Genomic DNA, 23421 nt, shown 5'->3' with positions numbered 1-23421 from the left:
CCAGAAGCAGCATGGCCTTCTTCATTCTGGAATATGAAGTCTGGGAGATAGGAGTGAAGCACTGACAGGGGCTGGTACACACCCTTTAGCCCAGTTCTGTGTAGTAGCAGGAATAGCCTTATTTGTGAAAAGCCCAGGATGAATGATGTCTCATCCACCGTGGGTTTGATGTCCATTGACAGACTCAACTACCCTCAAAAAATTCCCACCATACTGCCTGCTGTGGTGCCTGATATTGGTGCCAGTCTCCAGAGGCCACCAATAAAATGTCAGGATGTTACCCAAGAGAAGGAACAAATGAGCTATGACCTTTCCTTTCCTAGCCAGACTTGCCTCAAGGGAAAGGGACTTGGATCAAAGAGGTTTTAGTGGAAGAAATATCAAGAAATTTCTGATGGGGTGAGTCATCACCAGCGAAGACCCTGGATAATCTGGGGTGCCAGCTGCCAGCTTGGAGGTAGACATGGAAAAGGTGACCTCTGAGGAGAGTGGCACCAATGGGGGACCCAAAAGTGTGACTCAGAGAAGGAAGGAACCCAAAGGGACAATTTCCTACTTCCCAGTTGTATCCAGATCAGGGGGCCCGGAAAGGAAGACTCCCTTCACCGCTGCCGAGACCGTGAGCGCCCGGAAGATAGTGACCACATCTTCTTGTCTTAGTATTCGGAGCTCAGCACAATGACCAGTGACTCGTCTAACTAAAATCATCTTTCTTTTTTTCCCAGAAAGAAATATTTCATTTTAAAATATATTTTCTCCTTGTGCTGTGCATACCTGGGCCTATGAAACCCCTATGAATGCAGGGGAAAGCAGTATTTTGGAACCGACCCCAGTCGAGACTCTCCTGGTCTTCATGTTCACGCAGTTGAACCACCAGGCTTTTCATACACTTTACATTCTCCTTTCAGGCGGTGATCTGCTGGACACCAAATTCTTAATCCCTTCTTCAGTTTCTGCAGCACTGGAGGCCATGTCTGGCCTTTCCTATGGCCTAGCTTCTTGCTCTTACAGAGCCTTGAAGCGAAAGGCTCTATCCCAGTGAATTCAGTGCTTTGCTCTTGCTTCCACCTGCCAGTTCCTTTCTGACTTTTCTGCTAGCAACCCTACATTCATACCAATGAGCTCTGTGTATTTCCACTTCTCCTTCTATAAAAACAAGCAACACCAATACCAACAAGTTACTTATTGGCAGTGAGACTTTGGGCAAATTACTTAACCCTCAGTTTATTTAGCAATAGAAGGTAGAGAATGCCCCTGACTTCCCAAGCTTGTGGAGAGGACTCAGTGAGGTTATTATGAACTGAATTGTGTTCCACCAAAATTCATATGTTGAAGCTCTAAGCCCTGGTGTGACTGTATTTGGAGTTAGGCCCTATAAGGAGGTAATCAGATTAAAATGAGGTCATAGGGTGAGGCCTTAATTCAATAGGACTAATGTCCTTATAAGAAGAGGAAGAGACACCAGGGATCTTTCTCTGTCTCTCCTTGTGCGCACAGAAGAAACGGCATGTGAGGACACAGTGAGAAAGTACCATCTGCAAGCCAGGAAGAGAGGCCTCACCAGAAGCTAAATTTTCTGGCAGCTTGATCTTGGACTTCTAGCTTCCAGAACTGTGAGAAAATTAATTTCTGTTATTTAAGCCCCACAGGCTGTAGATTTTGTTATGGAAGCCCTAGCAAACTAATACAGAAGTAACTCATATAAAGGGCTTTGCTGTGGCACCTGACACAAGGTGGAGAGTCATTAAGTGTAGCTATTGCTATTACTATTGCTTCTAATAAAATACCCACCTTTCTAGGAGAGAAAGAGAATTCTAGAAATCCTGTACCAAACAGTTGCAAATCCATGTTAAGCTTCCGATGAGAAATTGAGGACATCAGAAAGAAAGCAAACCACACTCCCTGAAATCTTCCAATCCTATTAATGTATATAAGTCATAATGATCTGGGTCAAATAATATGACTGCATCTTTCCTCTGAGGAACTTAATGTGCTTTTGCCAACTACTTATCCATCAGGCAAATGTCTGCATCCTGAGGCTGAGCTAAGAGAATGTCTTCGATGGCCAGGTGCCTGAGACCAGGACAGTGCACAGGGGGGCACTAATAAAATATGATAATTGCATTTGTTCCACTCTCTCTTTAGTTTAGGTTGTGCAGTCTGGAAGCAGGCCAGACTGGTCCATTTTAGGAATTGTGGGGTTGAGCTTACAGTACAAGACATATTTTCCTTCAAGTTGGCCTTGACTAATGGCTGTTCCGTCTCTTAGAAGCATAGCTAACTCCGACTCATGGACACATCAGGGAGAGGGACCTCCCAAAACTCCATTCTCTCACCAAAACTCTGAGGTTCTGGTTTCATAATGCTGTTTACATTCCTCAGGACGCCTCCACCAGGGCCCTCCAAGTAGACTTCTGGGCTTCGGACCTCCTATGGACAGATCGGGGAGGGGACAGAAGAGGCCTCTTAAGCAACTGTAATTCTTTTTGTCTTTATTTTTAATCCAAATGAATGCATTAGAGATGGTACTAAAATCTATGTGGGAAAAAAGAACCATCTGAGATCATTGGTCAGAGTTCTAAGTGGTGTGGAAAGAGAAAAAAAAAAAAAAGTGCTGAGTCCTGATAAATGGGAAGGGGGTTACATTGGCTAAATTGAAACCAGTTGAAGGGGTTCTTTTGTCTGGTTTTTTTTTTTTTTTCCCTCAAATTTCTCTTTAAATCAGTGTTGTCCAGCTGTCCCCAGAGACTACAAAAGACACAGATCAAATTTCTATTGTTCTTTCTTGCTACTGCCTCTCCACCGACCCTGGCTTCACCCAGAAGGGTGTTGTAGCCTATAGGATCCCTTGCCATTTATTCCTCTGTCACAGATGGATGAAGTGCTCGAATATGAATCATTAAACCTACTTCTTTTTGTGTCTCCCAGATGCTAAGTATTTGTTCTCTGATTCAACGTTGATTCAATGTATTCATTAAATCCAAACATTTACTCAACACTCACCACGTGCCAGGCCCTCTTGAAGGCACTGGATATGCTAAGGCAAATGAGACACAGATCCTGCCTTCAAAGAGCTCCAGTTTAGTGGGAGAGCAGAGAAATAATTACTAACACACTGTGGAAGACGAGGACAGAGCATGGAAAAAGGCTTTGAAGAGAGTACCAAGGGATATGGAGCTCACCTTCCAGGAGGGAAGAGGAAGAGAAGCCCCTTAGTGGGAGGGCAAATGTAATGGGGAAAAAGCAGCAGCCAGCTGATTGCTTGTGAAAGAATCAGTCTTTTTAATATACGGCCGAAGGCAGCTAGGGATGTTGGTGTAGACTGCAGATGGCTTTAGTTTGGGCACCAAGAAGCAGCCTCGGAAGGTGAAAGCCTGAGTGGAAGGAACTTTCTCATATTGAGCAGCACTGTGTAATCACTTGTCTCAGAATGGATGGAAGGAAAAGAGGGAGGGAGGGAGGGAATCACCTTACATACTTGAGAAAATATCGTATATGAATCCATCTGCCACCATTCCATAATCCCAACCCCTCTTCCCAGGAGGAGTTGAGAGATTGGTCCACTAGAGTTTCTCTTTAGCTTTCATAAGATACAACCAATAAATACCAAACTCATTGATTCCCTTATTTCTCAGAAGACTAAGGAATGGACTGACCCTGTACCAAACCTATGAAAGTTGTTGATTTAGGAAAAGGAACGATAAGATGATGTCTTTTACTACATAGGGTGATATTAAGATGGACAAAATGAAGTATATATCATTATCTGGTTTGAACAATATAGTTAATTAGCATGTAGCTTTACGTTGGTGGCCCAAATCTGCTATAAACAAGTCGGAATGCTATTCAGATTGTGTCATTCTAAAAAAAAAAAAGGTATCCAGAAAGGTGGCCTACCGTATACCTACACAACTGTCTATTTACTAAGTTAAAGCTCAATTTAAGGATTGCTGTAAGGATTTCACATGAATTGAGGCCAGTGGTAAAACTTGTACGATGGCCATTGGGGAGGAAGAAGAGGCAGTGGGAGCAGGAAGTCTTCCTGAGAGCACCCACACCCCTCTAGAGCTACATTCCCCTATTTTTTCTACTTTCTTCCCATTAACTCATTGGGCTTAACTAATGGGATTTGGTTTTGACTTTATCTGCTTAACATTTTTTTACATATCTATAGACCCAGATAGTGGTGGTAAAGAAGTTGACTCAAACTTTCTCAGGCCAGACATTAGATGACTGAAATCATGTCTTATTCATCTCTGCACCCTGAGTATCCAGAGTAGGTGCTCAATATGTTCACTGTGTACATTAATGGGCCTCCTTGCTCCACCTAGTTTTACCACTAGAAAACCAGGTTCTTCAACAAATATTTATTAATTACCTACTCCTTGCCAGGTGCTGTATCCGGCACTAGGTTTATAAGAGTGAGCAAAAGAGACATGACCCTGTCTTCCAGGAGCTTGTTGCCCTTAAAGAGAAACAACAGTTAAATCTGGAATTACAAGAAATTATGATAACCTCACAGTATGGGAAGTGGGGTGTTGATGGGGTCAATAACGTGGGACCACGTCTGTTGGGGAGGTGGATCAAGCAATGTTTCCTGGTATAAGTGACTCAGAGCAAGTTAGAGTTCTCAGCTCTCCTAGGATTTATAACCTATTTAGAGAAAGAAAACTGTCATACATACAAAAGTAAGAAACAGAATGATGTAAGACACTCTAAACTCAGTGTTAGATCATGGATTAGAGATGGTAGAAAGGGTGAGATCAGAGGGCAGAAGTAGACATGGATGTTTTCAGGAGGAAGGGGCTCTTGACTGTCCTTGAAAGATGGGTAGAGCCAGTAGAATGGAGTAAGGGGAGAAAAGGCTGAGGTGAGAATTGCACACAGTTGGACAGGTGAGGCCTAGATGAAAGAGAGAGGCTGAATTAGGCGAGACCTGGAAAGTCGGGGAGAAATAGAAGTACAGTAAGCACTGTCATATTGTGGTTATTATTCTTCATAATGTGATAAAAGCTACTATCTGTCAAGTTCCAGTCTGGGTTAGGTTCTAGGCAGGAAGTGTTTAACAATAGGCCTACAATCCATCCTCCCTCTTTACCGGGGGGGAAGCCCATGGGAAAGACAGAAGGAAAGTAACTCAGTCAAATCTTCATGTAAGCATGCTAATGATAGACATCCAACTAAGCATACTAATGATATTTGCTAGTTGCAGGATCCTTATCTATGAAATGCTTTTATAAGGCGATACCTGATCTGCCTGGGTTGCTCATTTGTTACAAATCTAGAACCTATGGATACGTTGAGCATGATTTCTGGGAAAAAGTAAAGTATATTAGGTAACTATCTGAATATAAATATGAAGGTACTTCCCAATGACTCTTTTCCATGTAGGTGATGTGGCCATATACATGGCTTAAAGGTTTTCTATGTTCATCTGGGCAAGAGAATATCTTGATGTGGCATAAAAGGGCCTGGGCGGCTGCATTAATCTCAGACCACTCATTGCTTTACCTGAACCTTGCAATGACCTGTTTCACTGATGTTATTAGTAAAGCTTGACACTGGGTAAGATCTATTCTTATGAGTATGCTTTAACAATCTGATCCTTTGTGTTTTCTTAGGTACGTTACATATATTGGCTCACATCAACCCTCTAAGATGCTCAGAGGAATTAGTGAATGTGTCCAATATCACACAGTGAGGAAGCAGCAGGCTTAAAATTTAATCACAGATCTGACTCCCCAGACCATACTCTTCCCACTGCTCTATATTTTCCCCCTTTTTAAACCTGAGTAAAACAGAACAGGTCACGGGGTAGGGGTTGGGGGAGCAGCCAGGCCCTAGGGCAGCAGTCCCCAACCTTTTTGACACTGGGGACCGGTTTCATGGAAGACAATTTTTCCACGGACCGGGGTGGGTGGGGAGGGTGTTTCAGGCGGTAGTGCCAGCGATGGGGGAGCGGCAGATGAAGCTTTGCTCACTGCCCTGCCACTGACCTCCTGCTGTGCAGCCCGGTTCCTACCAGGCTGTGGCCCAGTACCGGTCCGTGGCCCAGGAGTTGGGGACTCCTGGGCCACTCCTGCCCTGGAGGACCATCAGGAAGCCCCACAAGCCCTTTGAGAACCACTTCCCCAAAGTACAGTTTTAATGAGAAAAGTCTTTCTGGCATAAAATCCGATTCATTTGAGACCCAAAAGGTAGTGTTTGTGTCACATTTTCCATGGAAGTTCATTTTCACCAGAGGCAAAACACTTACATCTCCACTGGGACTCTGCGACTCATGGAGAGTTTGTGTGCTATCAGGGGAATAATAGCACATTCCTTGAATGCTGAGAGAATAGCCCAAAGACTCTGCCCTTGATCAGATTAGATGATATGAGTTGGTGTTTCTCATTCCATTTTTAGCCTTAAAGCAAGCTGGGCCTTGTGGGAAGACTCGCTAATTCCTGATATTTCACATGGGCTGCAGTTTTATGAGGACATTTGTGTCATTCATTCACAGCTCTGAGTTTTGTGGGTTTTTCTTTAAACATAGTGCTTTGCCAAACATTAGGATCAGCTTCCTTTCAGGGAACTCAAGTTTCCCTTTTTAAAAAACTAGTGTGTGAACAATGGGAAAGGAGGTAGACCATATCATGGAGTCCACTTCTTTTTTTCTGGAGAAGTAAGTGGTTTAATTCTAGTTGCCTCAGATCAAGGAGTCTTATTCTTAGGGGACAGCTGCCTAGTGCAACACCTTGGTTCCCGTTAAAAGCACCACAGGACATTCATAACTGGGATGTGACAGATTGCCCCATGCCTGGATCTCTTGCTCAGGGCTGCCAGCATCATTAATGGACAGATGGAGCCATCCTCCCTTCCTTGGCTGTGTCTGTTTAATCAACTTTGGAAGTAGCTATAATACCACCAGCTAATAAAAGTGCTTAATAAATATCTAAATTGCAATACCCCCAGGAAGATGTTCATCTTGGTAGAAAAATCTGACAAAAGAGTGTCAGAATCTTTATTTCAAATCAGAGCAGACCCATGCAGACCTTGTATCTATAAGTAGCAGTATGTTGAGGGGCACTTTAACTTGGGTCTTACTAAGAAAAGCAGAAAGCTTAGTTGAGAATTACTGAAACCTATAGAGCTGAGCTGAGAGAAGTCAGTGGTCTGATGTAGACCTTAGGTTTGTCTTCTGGATTCCACTGACCCCCTTCTTAGGCTACACTGTTAGTATCCTGCTCTGATCTGCACTGGGTTATTGCTTTCTTGCTTCTAGACCCTTACTGTTTTCAGAGAGTTCTCAGTTTTTGTTTATACTTTTACCCAATGTTCCCTTTAAATACAACCTTTCTCAGTTACAAAGGAGAATGTGATTCTTTCCAGTGTGTGGCAAAATACTGGCTATTTACTTTGTTTACTACCAGCTTATTTGCTGATGGTCCTATGCCTTTCCAAACCCAGAACTAGCTATTCTTTTTGTCCTGCTCTTTATGTTCTTTATTTTGCCTGTCATGTAATGGAAGAAAATTATAATAGACACATTTTTTAAGGGAAGAACAATCTCCAGCTGAATATGAATTTCCTGCAATGTGTTGTAGGGCTGTCTTTGTAATACCATAGTCCATTGGAATCATCTTGGCTGCAAATAAATAAATACTTAACTAATAGTAACTTAAACAAGGAGGAATCTATTTTATGAGGGTGATTAATATAGTAACAAGGTAGTAAAGATTCCATATTGACTTATCTGTCATTCTTTAGTCTCTCCCATATGGATGTAGGTTAGCCATCTAGCATTAAGCGTTATGTCTTCACAAAAATATCCAAAGGAAGACAGGGAGAAAGTGCACACCATTCGAGTTTTATCTCTCTTTTTTAAATAGGGAGGAAAATTTTTTCCAAAATTTTACCCCCTGGCAGATTTCTCCTTAGTATCAAGGGTCAGGATAGGGTCACATGCCTATGTTCTACCTATGATGAAGCTGGGAAAGTAACTGGCCTCTCTAGTGGAAGTGGACTTCTGTGTGTAAAGAAGAAGGAGGGGGAAAGCTGCTAGGTAGTCAACCACTGTTATGGACTGAATTCATATGTTGAAAACCTATACCCCAGTGTGAGGATATCAGAAGATGGTGTGGGGCCTTTGGAAGGTAATTAGGATTAGATGAGGTCACAAGGATGGACCCCTCACAAATGGGATTAGTGCCCTTATGAGACTCAAGAGAGAGCTTGCTTCCTTTCTTTCTGCCATGTGAGGATACAAGGAAAAGTCTGAAACCAGAAGAGGACCCGACCATGCTGGTGCCCTGACCTCAGTCTGTCAGCCTCCAGAACTGTGGGAAATGCATTTCTGTAAGCCATCCAGTCTATGATATTCTGTTATAGCAACCTCAACAGACTAAGACGACCACAACCATCAAATACCTTTAAAGTGCAACAGCCCAGGGATGGATTATATTTAATAATCTCACGCTTGCTGTCACATGGGCCACACATACAGTTAATATGGAGTCATAAAAGAAGAGACCTCACAAGTTCAATATAAACTCATCCTCTCAAAAATCTATCTAAAAATCTATCTCAATTTTTTAAAATTGTGGTAAAATGGGTATAATATAAAATTTACCATTTTAACCATTTTAAGCATGCAGTTCAGTGTCATTAAGTACATTCATTGTTGTGCAATCATCTATCTCTAGAAAGACTTCATTTTCCCATACTGAAACTCTGTACCCATTAAAGAATAAATTCCCCACTTTGCCCTCCCCCAGGCAACCATCATTCTACTTTTTGTCTTTTTAAAATTTGGCTACTCTAGGTACCTCATATAAGTACAATTATGTATTTGTTCTTCAAGCTTATTTTCAAAATATCTGGTAACCTCTCTTGAAATACCCTTCCTGCTTCTCCTCCTTCTCTCCTCTTCTCAAAACCCTTTCCATCCTCCAAGGCTCAATACCAAGATTTTCCAGTTGCTTCAGCCCGTGGGGATCTCTCCCTATCCTGGACTCAGAATGCTCAGAGTGCTCAACTCCCGTACTCCCTTGGCCCTTGTGTATACTGTCTCAAGCCATATCTTGCATTATTATTCTATATTACCTGTCATTTTGTGGGTAATTCTCTCCTCTCTCCAACTAGATTGTGACCTCCTAAAGGGCAGAGACTTAATGTACCTTGCTTTTCTTTTCATCCTCCACAACCTAAGCCTTCTATGCAATAGACACCCAGTAAGTACTTGTTAAATCCCCTGCTCCTCTTTAGAGAAGCTGCATAAACCAGCTGTATAATCAACAAGCTCTCGCTTAAGCCTGATCACACTCTCTCTGGTTGAAACTTAAGTCCATTTTTTCTTATTTGATCTTCCTTGAAATGGACAGCGAATGTCCACTGTCCTCATTAAACCTCTATCTATACTTGAGAAAGGTTAATGAATCTATGTTAGCTTCTGCTTTTCCAGGCTAAGTCAAGATAATAAGGCAGAACCACTATATTTACACAACAGTTTTTCCTAAGAAACCCATAACATTTCCCTCACATTAAGATCAGTTCTTTTTAGTAGCTAAAAGTCAACAAAGTTTTCACAATCTGGGAAGGAATTCCTCTGTTGTAAGTCATAGTTGGGAATTCCAGAGCCTCTGGCAAGCCTTTAGTTTTTACAAAAACTCCTTTATTGATCTGGTGTGATATGTACTGATACCCTGAGGATAGCACACACACACACACACACACACACACACACACACGCACACCTGACCCCCTTTACGCAGCCTTGATCACAGCAGTGCACATTACTGGATCATTTCTGTTGATAAAATCAGAACAGGAGTTTACCAGAAAGTAATCTAAAAAACTCAAGGATTATAATTTTGTGTACCAAAATCTTAGATGTACAAGGGCTGGATGTGGCTTTTTCTCTGAGTATTGCTGATTAAGTGACTAGTAGAAGATTTTAGCAACTAGGATTTTCTAAGGATGAAATATTGCTCCTGTGTAATTGATACTAACAAATTTAACTGAAGTAATTCTAAGAAATGGTAATTATAGATGTATTTCCAACTCAGTTTTTCTTCCCCAGCCTATAATGAAAGACACAGAGCTCAGGCCACTGGGGAAAGTGAGAAGCAGCTGGGGTTGTGTACTTTTGGTGAAGACACCCAGGTTCCCATCTCAGATGACGTGTCTGCAGAGTCATGTGGAGGTGCAGATGTGAGGAAGATTAATCTGCTCGCTTAAAATATCCTGAAGTATCAAGAAAAACAATTTGAATCCCAGAATGTTTGCAAGCTAGCTGAAGGTTAATTCATATCTGGTTTGTTGAAGTGGCTTGTTGAGGGGTTTCATAGAAACCATAGAAATAACAATAATGGTTGGGTGAACAGAGGGTCACCCTAGGGCAGCTGGAGGGAACCTCTATGGGATTATTTCATGAGGTTTCTCTTTGGTTTGATTGTGTTTTTAAAGGTCTGAGAAAAATTAAGAAACTTTAGGCCTCTTCAGATTGGTTTATAAAACACTCACATAGTGGTGTACTAACGCTTAATGAAGAAATTTTATATCTTACGCACGACAGTTTTGACAGCAGTCGTAAACATGGAAGTTGGGAGGAATGGCAAGCACTGTGGCAGCACTGAGGTCATTCCCCGATCAGAAGAAAGAGCTGCCTGTGACACATGGCATTTAGAAATGAAGTATTTGATCCTTGAGTTTTGGGTAGTCAGAAAGGAAGGCTCGCAGGGACAAAAAAAAAATCTTCTCTAGGAAAAAAGAGCAGAAGGGATATTTAGAGTAGGTTAAAAATATGAATGTTAAGAAAAATAACATTTTCTCTTTGAAAAGAGTAAGTAGATAGTTATGGTCCTTTTATTCCACTTTGAAGTTTGAGAACCCATGCAGCCTCCCCAGGGAACTGCAGACAGGCCAGGCACTTTCATAATATTCATACATTTATTCACTTATGTATTCGTCCAGTCATCATTCATTAATCACCTGTCCAAAATCATGTATTGGGGACTTATTATATTTCAGGCATTGAGGCTATGATGATGAATAAGAAGTAGCCATGGGCACACAGGACAAAGATCCCCTCGCTTATCTGGGGTTGCCGGGAAGGAGTTCACAGAAAATGATACTTGAAGTGGGTTTGGTAGGATGAATGAGAGTTCAGCGTAAGAGAAATAAAATCCCACTGAGAGGAGGGTATGCAGAGGACAGGGGACAGCATTAGAGCAATATGGTAGAGGACCAGGTACAGAACACGCAGGAGCAGTGATAAGGGAGAGCTGAAACTGAGACCTTAGTGCACGAAGAGGCCATTTGTCCTCCAGCTCAAGGGCTAGAAGGCAGAAGTGCAGCCCATGGGCCCTCCTGCCATTTTACACACACACACATGCACACACACACACGCACACACACACACAGGAACCTCTCTATCAGTTAACCCCCTCTTGAGAGCAGAGTTGACTCTGTCTGCTGTATCCCCCAGAGCCCAGAATTCTAGGAGCAACACTGTAGAGTACTTTGGTAGAGGACCCAACATTAGTTTTGAAGCGTGAGAATGACATACACACATTATCTCCAGCCTGTAAGTTCACAGAGGCAGGACTAGGTCTGACTCGTGCCCTGCTTGGTCTCCTGTGAAGACCTGGCATGTATAAGGTCCTCCTTAAATATTTGCTGCATGAATAAATGAACTAAATGAATGGGGCAGAGTGGAGAATGGACTAGCATGGGAGGAGGCTACTCTCAGGCCACTTAGGAGACATAAGAATCCAGATGAGGAATCACGGTGAGGTTGGAGAGAAAGGGCCAGAATTTAGACCAGCACTCCCCAGTAGAACTTTCTGCAATGATGGACATGTTTTATTCTGCACTGTCCGTGCCACATACAGCATTGAATACTTGAAAGGTGGCCAGTGAGACTGAGGAACTGAACTTTTAATTTAAATTTAAATAGCTATATGTGGCTATTGACTACCATATTGGACAGCACAATTCTAGGGTTTCTGTGACAGAATCAAAAGAACTTTTAATAAATTGGATTTATTCATAAATTCAATCAACAAATATTCATTGACTGTTTACTAGGTTCTGGAGGAGAAAATTGGGGCCAATCTGTGGCAGTTGTGTGTGCCATGCCAAGGTGTTTAGACTTTGTAATAAAGAGTGGGAGGCTGGACAAGCTATTTTAGCAGGATTGGTCAATGAAATCTCGCTGAGAGGTGATAAGCTGAGAGTTGGATGATGAGAAAACTGTGGGGATTAGGAAAGAAAAAACCCAAAACCCAAAACAAGAACTAGAACAATCATTGATGAAAGAAAGCAATAAAATTCAACCTGAAGACACTTAAAGCAAGAAGGTACCTGCACCATCTGCAAGTCTAACTCACTCATTTTCTGTCTCCAGAAGGGAAATCGAAGCCCAGAGAGATAACTAGACTTGCCTGTGGCCACCCAGCTAATTAATAACATAGTTGGGAACAGACTTAATCTCCTAACTTCCAACTTCGCACCCTACTGGGTAAGTCTGAATCTCATTTTCCTTGCTAGTAAAAAGGTTATTGTGAAAAATGAAAAATGTAACATAGGCAAGGTGTTAAAAATGGTAGCTATATTTATTATTGGATTTGTTTCAATGTTACAGTGTTCCTCTCAAGTAATTACATTATTAATAATAACTGTAGTATTATTTTAGTAATACAAAAGCATAATGCAAAAAATTTAGTAATTTAATAATTCAACAAGCGTGAGAAGGGCAATGAACATTCAACTCCTGATTTGTTTTAGTCATTCTTGTTTGGGGTGAATCTCGGCTTTGGGCCTGTGCAATCAACGTCAGGTACCACCTGCCATTTGCCTAGAGGCAGCTGCTGGAATTACAGATGCTGTCAGGGAAGAAATAACCAGCCTCTCCACTGCTGGCCTTGCAAGCCCGCCTTGTTAAGTGGTGGCACGTATCACAGTTCTAAGGGTTTTTTCTCTCTTCTTCTGAAGAGAGAGAAAAATGAGGCTGTGGTTTTCCCAACAGACAGATCTGTCATCAAGCTCTTTATGGAAAGCTGCTGCAGACAGGGGTTGAGAAGACGATGAAGGCTTTAACACAGTGTGAAAGTTGGAATGATGAAAAGGGTGCACTAAAAGCATGTGACCCAAGAAAGGATTTTCTGCCTTCAGGGTTAGGCCTTCATTTCGTTACTTGCCTTTTTATATCATACTCCCTCCCACCACACCTCTGCCCTTTGAGCTTCTATTTTTATAAATATTCAGATAGGACAAACAATATGATGAATAAGGTCATAGCTTTGCCAGAGTGATGGTGTTGAAATATCCATGTTGACTCTCCTTGACTTCTCTGTGTCACTTGACTTTCTGACCACACCTTTGGCGTTCAGACCTGGAGTTTGGACCCCAAGCCCATGCTCTATTGGTTCTGTTGTGTTGCATCTGAGTTTGATGACTATGGAGCCATCTGTGCAATTATCAGTAATCAATAGTTTCATATACCTATTGCATGATCGCCAGAGTAACACTGACAATGAGGCATTGAACAACTGCAGGTTGCATGTGAAAGAGTGACCTGAGAGTCACATCTGTGGCCCACTGCCCACTGCCTCATCACTCCAACCCTCCCTGGCCAGGGCCAGGACCCTCTCCCCAGACTGTAGCCCCATCACCTCCCATCATTCCCAAGTATCAGTAGCCAACAGGATAATGCCTCTGCACTTTCCAGCCCTCTGGTGCTCCCAATGCATCCTATAGTGGACACAGTGGCATACTTGGAGCCACAGAGGCAGAAGGTCCAAGTCACTGGCCTGAATCCAAGCAAGTGTGGATTCCATACCTCTCTCTACCACTTAGTTCAGCTTGGGCCAATTATTTCATTTCCCCAAGTCTCCATTTCCTCAAATGTGAAGCTGGAGTAATGTCTACCTCATAGGATACTAAAGAATTTTTAAATTGTATTATTGTATATGAAAATGCTTTGAAATTAGAAAGTACCACTCGAATGAGTGCAAGGCATTTTCATTAGTCTACGCTACATGGTATTTTTGTGGAAAAAATAAAACCTAATGAATATTAAATTATATTCACATCTAGCCAATATTTTATAATAAGTATAAATGGAGTATAACCTTTAAAAATTGTCACTATTTTGTACACCTATAACTTATATAATATTGTACATCAACTGTACTTCAATAAAAAAATTATATTCACATCACTTCATTCATTCATACATCCATTGATTCATTCACACATCCATTCATTCATTCACAAAATTTTATTAGACAACCAGTCTGGGCCAGGCACTCTGTCAAGTGCTAGGTAGTTATATGATTGTGAACAGCCCAGATTCCTCATGGAGTTTACAGTTTATTTAGGGGAGGGGGACATTGTAAGCCACTAGCCATGCAAATATATCTATAATTACACAGCATGCTAGGTGCTATGAAGGGAAACATGCATGTGGATAACAGTGGAGGGGCATAACTATGAGACTTGGTTGAGTTGACTTATGCAACGCAAGGGCCTTCTAGGGAGCAGGAAGTGCATAATGGAAGACCTCAAGACAGCAGAGCACTTGGCAAATTCAAGGATCCAACAGGCCCTTGTGGCTAGAACACAAGAAAGGAGAGGGATTGTGTTGCCAGAATCAGGCAGGCAGAGCAAGAGTCACAGACGACTCCTAGGATTCTCTTATGAGAGAGCTGAGAAGTGTGAGACTAGTGGAAGAAATGTAAGTAGAAGTTGTAAGACTGAGAGAATGTTCTTACTAGAGAAATGCAGTAATGTGGTCCATTTAATTTGAGATAGGATAAATTCATAAAGATTATATTCTCTCGGGTGGTGAGAATTTTTACAGCAGTGTTCAGGATTTAAACACAGACATAGAAATTAATTTTTACATTGTTATTTGTAACTTTCCACTTCACACGGCTCTATATAAACATTCCTACGTGTTCGTAGTCCATAAACTTGTTATTTTTATCAGCTGTGTAGTATTCCATCATGGTATTTTTGGAGCTTCTATACACTTGTCTGCTTTTTCGTTCTTTATAGTTTTTTCCCTTAAAAATAGTGCTGCTGGGAATATTTTTGTTTTCCCACGAGTTATTTTCTTGGGTTACATTCCCCTCATGGGTCATTTCTCTGCATGTCAGATGGCCGCTCTGATGCTCACAGTGTTTTGTGTCAGGCTTCACTTGCCCTGCCTGGGTGGGAACAAATTCCCAGGGTACCAGATGCTTCGGGGAGTTGGTGGGGGAGGGGCAGTGGCAGGCAGGAGGAGGATTTTCCTCGTTAGATGTACAGAGAATGCAGGTTGTTGTGTTAATACGCTAATCCTCTATGATGTTGCTTCTATTGGGGTTTTTTATGCACTCAGAACCTCCATGGTCCTTAGCCTGACAGGTAACTCGTTCTCCTCCCTCACTTTTCAGTTTCCCCCAAGGACTTTTTAAGTTCTGGTGAGTGTTGTATGTGGAACAGAAAGGTGCAAAGGTAGTGGCAATGAATTAACTTGTTGTTAGCAGGAAGTGATTGTGAGACGAGGCATAAAATCTCTGTGATTGTAATTAACTGAAAGTTATAATTACATCATCTAAGGCAAATTGTTCCCTGAGTGTCAACATGTTTACTTATTCCTTTATTTAATATTTCATTCTAACTTTCTAGATGTGGTTGAGAAATTAGTCAGGGACCAGCTTACCAGGTCAAGCAGGTATCTGGGAAATTCATCCAACTAATATATTTTCCTTGCCTGGTCGTATCTCACCTGCTCATCTGATCTAGTGTATCTTTTCAGCATTTTTAATTTATTATTAATTTTTTTTTTTTTTTTTTTGTACATGGGCCTCTCATTGTTGTGGCCTCTCCCGTTGCGGAGCACAGGCTCCGGACGCACAGGCTCAGTGGCCATGGCTCACGGCCCAGCTGCTCCGCGGCATGTGGGATCTTCCCGGACCGAGGCATGAACCTGTGTCCCCTGCATCGGCAGGTGGACTCTCAACCACTATGCCACCAGGGAAGCCCTACTTTTTTAAATTGAAGTATAGTTGATTTACAATATTGTGTTAGTTTTAGGGGTACACCATAGTGGTTCAGTATTTTTGCAGATTTTATTCCATTATAGGTTATTACAAGATAATGGGCATCCCTGTGCCTTGTTGCTTATCTATCTTATATGCAGTAGTTTGTATTTGTTAATCCCATGCCCCTAATTTGTCCTTCCCCCCCCTCCCTCTCCCCTTTTGATAACCACCACAAGTTTGTTTTATATATCCATGAGTCTGTTTCTGTTCTGTATATAAATTCATTTGTATTATTTTTTAGATTCCATATATAAATGATATCATATCATATTTGTCTTTCACTGTCTGACTTATTTCACTATAATATTCTCTAGGTCCATCCATGTTGCTGCAAATGACATTATTTCATTCTTTTTATGGTTGAGTAATAGTCTAGTGTGTGTGTGTGTGTGTGTGTGTGTGTGTGTGTGTGTGTGAGAATACCATGTCTTCTTAATTTGGTCAAAAAGTTACTGGAACAAAACAGAGTAACTGAACTCATTTGAGTTGGGACAAGAGTATAGCTTAAGTTCAGTTCTCTGGGGAAAAAAAAACCCTCAATTCCCTGTGTCAAATATAATATAATATAATAATTTAGTCTACAGTTGTTGAAAACTGGGGAATACGTTCCAAAAGTTTTCTCTACCTTATCAAAGCAAAAGAAGACAAAAATGGAACATAATAACCAATTATCCTCTTTCTCAAAAAGAATATGTAAGAGGGGAGACAGGATCCTGATGGACTCTCAGCCATTTTGGTCAGGACCACCATCACTTACTGTCAGTGATGTCTGTAGTTATTCATATTGGCAAGGATATTAACCTGCAGCACCTATGGAGTTTTATGCTTGACACTGTATCCTTATCTCACCACTGTGAGGTGGGTTTTGTCAAGATCACAAAGCAGTGAGTGATGGACTCCGATTCACTGCTCCTCACTTCTTCTCTACCCTGAGGACACAACGGCTGGAGGCCATGTAGGGTAGCAGGACAAGACCATGCTGTGAGCATGGAGAATTGCTGATCATGTTAGCCTCTAATCTGTTAGGTGAGTTTAGGTAAGTCACATAAACTCCCTGAGGTTTTGCTTCCTGTGAAGCAGAAAGGACTCCTGTTTTTTCTAACTCCCATTGCGAAGGCTTGTCAGATAATAGCTGTGAAAGTTTTTGGACAGTCAACCATAAAGTCATAACAATAGGACATTATTTTGTATTGTGATCACTGTGATGATGTGGCAAGATTCTCATATGAGACATGGTAGCTGCTCTGGGGTAAAGATTCGCAGAGGAGTCAAATTCGAATGTCACATCCAGTGAGGTTGAGATTCAAAATGAATCATTTGATATGCTGACATGCCAGGGAATCAGATAATTCACAGCCAGGAAGCAGCAGGAATCATGAACGTTGTGGATCTGACTTGATTGATGTGGTGACAGATGTATTCAAAGCATCACCAGGCTCCCTAAACAGATCTCCTTCTAGGGAAGCTGATGTCTGTGGGAGGCTCCCTCCAGAGACTGCAGGCCAGGAATTGATCATAACAGATCATGAGGTAAATTTTTACAAGACTCAGGGGCTCTTCAGAGTGATCTTGCTGACGTTATACTGACTCAGGCTCCGCCGTGCCTTGAACAATTACATCTCAGTCTTTGGTTTCTAGATGATGGAATACTTCCATAGCTGATCCAGGCAGCAGGACATGAAGGCAAGGGAGAAATGTCATCCGTACTTCATATAATCCCAGTAAACTGGTGGGTCTCAAACTCCAGGGAGACTAAAATCTCTTAGAAAACTTGTTCAAAGGCAGATTTCTGGGCTCCATTCCGAGGGATAGAGAGATCCCATTGGTATAGTTTGGGGCCCAGAACTGTGCATTCAAACGAACTCTTAAGTAACAATGCAGGTAATGTAAAATTAACATTTTCAGGGAAAAAATGTAGAAGAGAAGGGCCCTGAATGAGAGTTACTATGATAAAAATTAAAAATCTAATGTTTATTGAGCACTTACTATGAACCAGGCACTCTTCTATACATAAATTACTATAACACCTAATATGCCATATGTAAATTAACAACTTCCATCCTCACCATGATCCTGTGAGATATACAATAATATTTCATCCTTTTTTTTTTTGCGGTATGCGGGCCTCTCACTGTTGTGGCCTCTCCCGTTGCGGAGCACAGGCTCCGGATGCACAGGCTCAGCGGCCATGGCTCACGGGCCCAGCCGCTCTGTGGCATGTGGGATCTTCCCAAACCAGGGCACGAACCCGTGTCCCCTGCATCGGCAGGCGGACTCTCAACCACTGCGCCACCAGGGAAGCCCTCATCCATTTTTTAAATGGAGTAACGGAGGCACAGATTGCTTAAGAAGATCCTAGCACCTGTGAGATCATGTCTTGGTTTCATAGTAAAATGTAAAAATGTTAATATCTCAGAAGAACTTTCTAGGAAAGGGATAGATTGTTCAAATCCCACCCAGAGGGAGGGTCATTACTCCTATAGCTCTAGCAATATAGCCTGATTCTAATATTAAAATTCATGCCAGCCTGGTAACTTACAGTAGGGATGGAGCTTGGGGAAAACTGCCCACCATAGAATCTGTTTCACAGGATCCAAACATTGAGATTGGGGACCATGAAACCCCAATAGTTACAGCTTTATTCATAGGGCCCCGGCCTCTAATGCAGAAGTTGCTCTTCTCCCAACCAACTTTCTCTTTGATGGAGTCCTGTTGAAATGCTGCAGGCCTCATACTTGCCTACCAGGTTTACAGAAGGAGGAGTTTTTAAGCCTCTACTAATTAAAGTATAATGCTAACCATCTATGGCCAGTTAGCTCATTTAGTTAGAGCTTATTAAAAATAAGGGTAAACTCACTGAACCCTACATTTACTCTCTGTTACGAAAGAATTCTTTGGATTTTTTCCCTTTCCCTTGGTTAAGAAGAGCAAAGAGGCAGGATACTTGGAAGACCCTCTTAACTGGGCATAGTTACTGAGACAAACAGGCCAGCCCAGAGAGGAGGTAGTACTTGAATGTTTGTTTAAAAATGCTCTTTCCTGGTTTAATTATCCATGTACCATGATTTAAAGAACGTTGAAGGTGGCTGATCATTGCTTAAAATTTCGGAGCTCCAGAGTTCCAGGCCTACATTTCTAAGTGCCTGACTGCTAAAATGTTCCATTTGATTGCTCTGCCAGAATCCCTTCCTCCAAACGTATCCCAAACTGAATCTATCATGTTCTCCATGAAGTCTCTCTTCTCCAGATGAAACTGTTTCTGTTCCTGATGACACTGTTCTCCCAGTCCAGGCTCAGAACCACAGCCATCTTTGAATGCACCCTCCCTAGATAGTCATCCGTGAGAGAAATTCACAAATTCTCCCTGTTCTGCTTTTATTCTTCCAACACTCTCATCACTGTCAGTACCACAGTGCAGATCCCTTTTCACCTTGTGGTATCTGGACCACACTCTGGAAGCTAATGTCTTCCTTTGTTCATCCTGTGGCTTCTTCCTACAGTGGCTCTGGGAAATTGAAACCATATCATTCTTGAGCTCAGAATTTCTCCATGATTTTTATTGCCTATGAAAAGGTTCTGCAACCAATTCCATTGTGTGTGTTTGGGGCGGGTGCAGGGTGCAGGGCAGGGTGGGCGTTCTACCCACACCACCAAGCAATTCTTGGACACCAGCTGGGTATCCTACAATTCAGCTCAATTTTGACTATCTACCCAGATGGCATCAGATTCCACAAGTTAAGGGCTCAGTCCCACAAGATGTCCCTCTACTTCAGATGTCAATTGCAAGTCCAGGTTGTCACCTATATTTCTGACCAGCTGGCTATAAATCAGAGATTTCCTCAACCCTTTCCTTGGGTCTGATTAATTTTCTAGAACCGTACACAGGACTCAGGAAACCAGTTTACTCACTAGATCAAAAGTCCATCACAGGGACTTCCCTGGTGGTACAGTTGTTAAGAATCCGCCTGCCAATGCAGGGGACACGGATTTGAACCCTGGTCTGGGAAGATCCCACATGCCGCGGAGCAACTAAGCCCGTGAGCCACAACTACTGAGCCTGCACTCTAGAGCCTGCGAGCCACAATTACTGAAGCCCACACACCTAGAGCCCATGCTCCACAACAAGAGAAGCCACTGCAGTGAGAAGCCTGCGCACAGCAGCAAAGAGTAGCCCCTGGTCAATGTAACCAGAGAAAGCCGGCACACAGCAACAAAGACCCAATGCAGCCAAAAATAAATAAATAAATAAATTTATGTTAAAAAAACCCAAACAGTACATGGTGGGAAAATGAAGCACAAGTATTGTTTTTAATCCACATGTTGATCTGTTAAGTGACTGTGATGGTTAATTTTATGCATCAACTTGACTGGACTAACAGATGCCCAGATAACTGGTAAACTATTATTTCTTGGTGTGTCTATGAGGGTGTTTCTGGAAGAGATTAGCATTTGAATCAGTAGGCTGAATAAGGAAGAAATAAAGAAGATTGCCCATACCACTTTGGGTGGGCATCATCCAGTATAGTGAGGGCCTAAATAGATCAAAAAGGTGAAGGATGGGCAAATTTGCTGTCTTTGCTTGAGTTGGTACACCATCTTCTCCTGCCCTCAGCCATCAGTGCTGCTGGACTTCAGACTCAGACCAGGACTTACACCATCAGCTGCCCTGGTCCTCAGATCTTCAGAGTTGGATTGAATTATACCACTGGCTTCCCTTCTCCAACTTGAAGATGGCAGGTAGTGGGACTTGTCCTCCATAATTGTGTGAGCCAATTCCTATAATAAATTTCCTCTTAAAAATACATGTGTATATATATATATATATATATATATATATATATATATATATATATTCTATTGGTTCGATGTCTCTGAAGAAATCTGACCTGGATCAAGACCCTGGTCTCCCCATTATGCTCACCCGTAGTATAATGTTGTCTTCTACCATCTGCTGGTAGCACTTCTCATCACCTCCCCTCTGAGACCCCATAACCAAGCCACCATCACCTCTCTTTTTTTATTGAGGTGTAATTATATACTATAAAAGTCACGTATTGTAAGTGTATAATTCAATGATTTTTAGTAGTCATTTAGTAATAGAATTGTGTAACCATCATCACAGTTTTAGAACATCTCCATCACCCCAAAACATTTCTTTGTGCCTATTTGCAGTCAATTCTGCTCCCACTTTCAATCCCTGGCCACCACTGCTCTGCTTTCTATATCTATAGATTTGCCAAGCACTGCTCTGTTTTCTGTATCTATAGATTTGCCTTTTCTGGACACTTCATATAAATGGAATCATACAATATGTAGTGTTTTTTGTGTGGCTTCTTTCATTTAGCATAATGTCTTTGAGGTTCATCTATGTTGTAGCATGCACTGGTAGTTTGCTCCTTTTCACTGCTGAATAGTATTTCATTGCATGGACATACCACATTTGTTTATCTTTTCATTAGTTAGTCAACATTTGGATTGTTTCAAGTTTTTTGGCTATTGTGAGTAAGTCTTCTCTGAACTTTAAGTCTTTCTGTGGACGTATGTTTGTATTTCTCTTATGTAGATATCTAGATGTGGAATTGCTAGGTTGTAAAAATATATTTAACTTTATAAGAAGCCGCCAAACTGTTTTCCAAAGTGGGTCTATCGTTTTTCATTCCCACAGGTATAAGGGTTCTAATTTCTCCACATCCTCACCAATACTTGTTGTTGTCTGTCTTTTTGATTATAGCCATTCTAGTGGGGGTATAGTAATACCTCATTTTGGCTTTAAACTGCATCTCTTAATGATTTATTGATGTCAAGCATCTTTTCATGTGCTCATTAGCTCTTCTTATATTTTCTTTGGTGAAATGTCTATTCAAATATTTTGACTATCTAAAAATTGAATTGCTTGTCTTATTATTGAGTCATATGAGTTGTTTATATAATCTGGATACAAGTTCTTTATCAGACATATGATTTACAAACCGTTTCTCCCAGTTTGTGCCTTCCCCCTTTCATTTTTCTAATGGTGCCTTTTAGAAGAGCAAAAGTCTTAATTTTTATAAAGTCCAATTTATCAATTTTTTTCTTGTTTTTGATATCATATATAAGAACTCTACATCTAAATGTCACTACATTTTTTTTCTTATGTTTTCTTCTAGAAGTCTTGTAATTTCACTTCTACATTAAGTCTATGATCCATTTTGAGTTAATTTGTGTATGGTGTGAAGTTACTATCTACATTCTTTTTATTTTCAATTTTTTTTGCATATAAGTGCCAATTGTCTCAGCCCTGTTTGTTGGAAAGACTACCTTTCCCCTATTGAATTGCCTTAGCATATTTGTCAAAAATCAACTGACCATAAATGTGAGAGTTTGTTTCTGGACTCTCACCTCTGTTCCATTGATCTATGTGATTGTCCTATGCCAGTACCACATTGTTTTGCTTACTGTAGCTTTATGGTTAAGTTTGTAATTGGGCAATATAAATTCTTTTCTCTTTTTTTTCAAGACTGTTTCAGCTACTGTAGGTTCTTTGCACTTTCACATGCATTGTTGAGTAAACTTGTCAATTTCTATAAAAAATCCTGATGGCAATTTTATATGGATTGTGTTAAATCTATAGATCATTCGGGGAGAATTGCCATCTTAATAAAATTGAGTCTTCAGTTTATGAACATGGAATGTAACTCCATTTATTTAGCAATGCTTTGTGGTTTTCAATGTACAAGCCCTATCTTGCACTTCTTTTGTTAACTTGATTCCTAAATATTTTATTCTTTTTGACGCTGTTGTGAATGGAAGTCATTTCTTAATCTTTTTTTTTTTTTTGGCGGTATGCGGGCCTCTCACTGTTGTGGCCTCTCCCGTTGCAGAGCACAGGCTCCGGACAGGCAGGCTCAGCGGCCATGGCTCATGGGCCCAGCCGCTCCACAACATGTGGGATCTTCCCGGACTGGGGCACGAACCCGCATCCCCTGCATCGGCAGGCGGACCCTCAACCACTCCACCACCAGGGAAGCCCCATTTCTTAATCTTGATTTTGGACTGTTCCTTGCTAACATGTAGAAATATAATTGATTTTTGTGCATTGATCCTGTACCTTGTGACCTTTCCAAACTTGTTTATTAACTCGAATATATCTTTTAATGTGAGGATTTCTCAAGATTTTCTACATACAAGATCATGTTGCCTGTGAATAAAGGCAGTTTTACTTCTTCCATTCCAATTGGTATGCTTTTAATTTTTTTCTTGCCTTATTAAACTGACTAGAACTTTGGTACAAGGTTGAGTAGAAGGAGTAAGAGTAGGTATGCTTGCCATATTCCTAGTCTTAGTGGGAAAACTTTTGCCAGTGAATCCA

At 41.4% G+C, this 23421-nt stretch overlaps 1 protein-coding gene across 1 annotated transcript in view; it reads left to right on the top strand.

Moving 5' to 3' along the window:
- Positions 1–23421, top strand: part of TSEN15 (tRNA splicing endonuclease subunit 15) — a 149445-nt gene that overhangs the window by 55739 nt on the left and 70285 nt on the right. Inside the window, exon 6 of the mRNA XM_022593350.3 lies at positions 12389–12502. The gene's annotated coding sequence lies outside the window, so the exon portion shown is untranslated. The remainder of the gene's footprint in view (positions 1–12388; positions 12503–23421) is intronic.

This window comes from Delphinapterus leucas, chromosome 1 (genome assembly GCF_059928025.1).
Source record: "Delphinapterus leucas isolate spDelLeu-1000000601 "Yukka" chromosome 1, BTC_Dleu_Yukka2, whole genome shotgun sequence".
Lineage (NCBI taxonomy): Eukaryota > Metazoa > Chordata > Mammalia > Artiodactyla > Monodontidae > Delphinapterus > Delphinapterus leucas.
The sequence above is the reverse complement of the archived record's forward strand: the minus strand, read 5'-3'. Positions and strand labels throughout refer to the sequence as shown.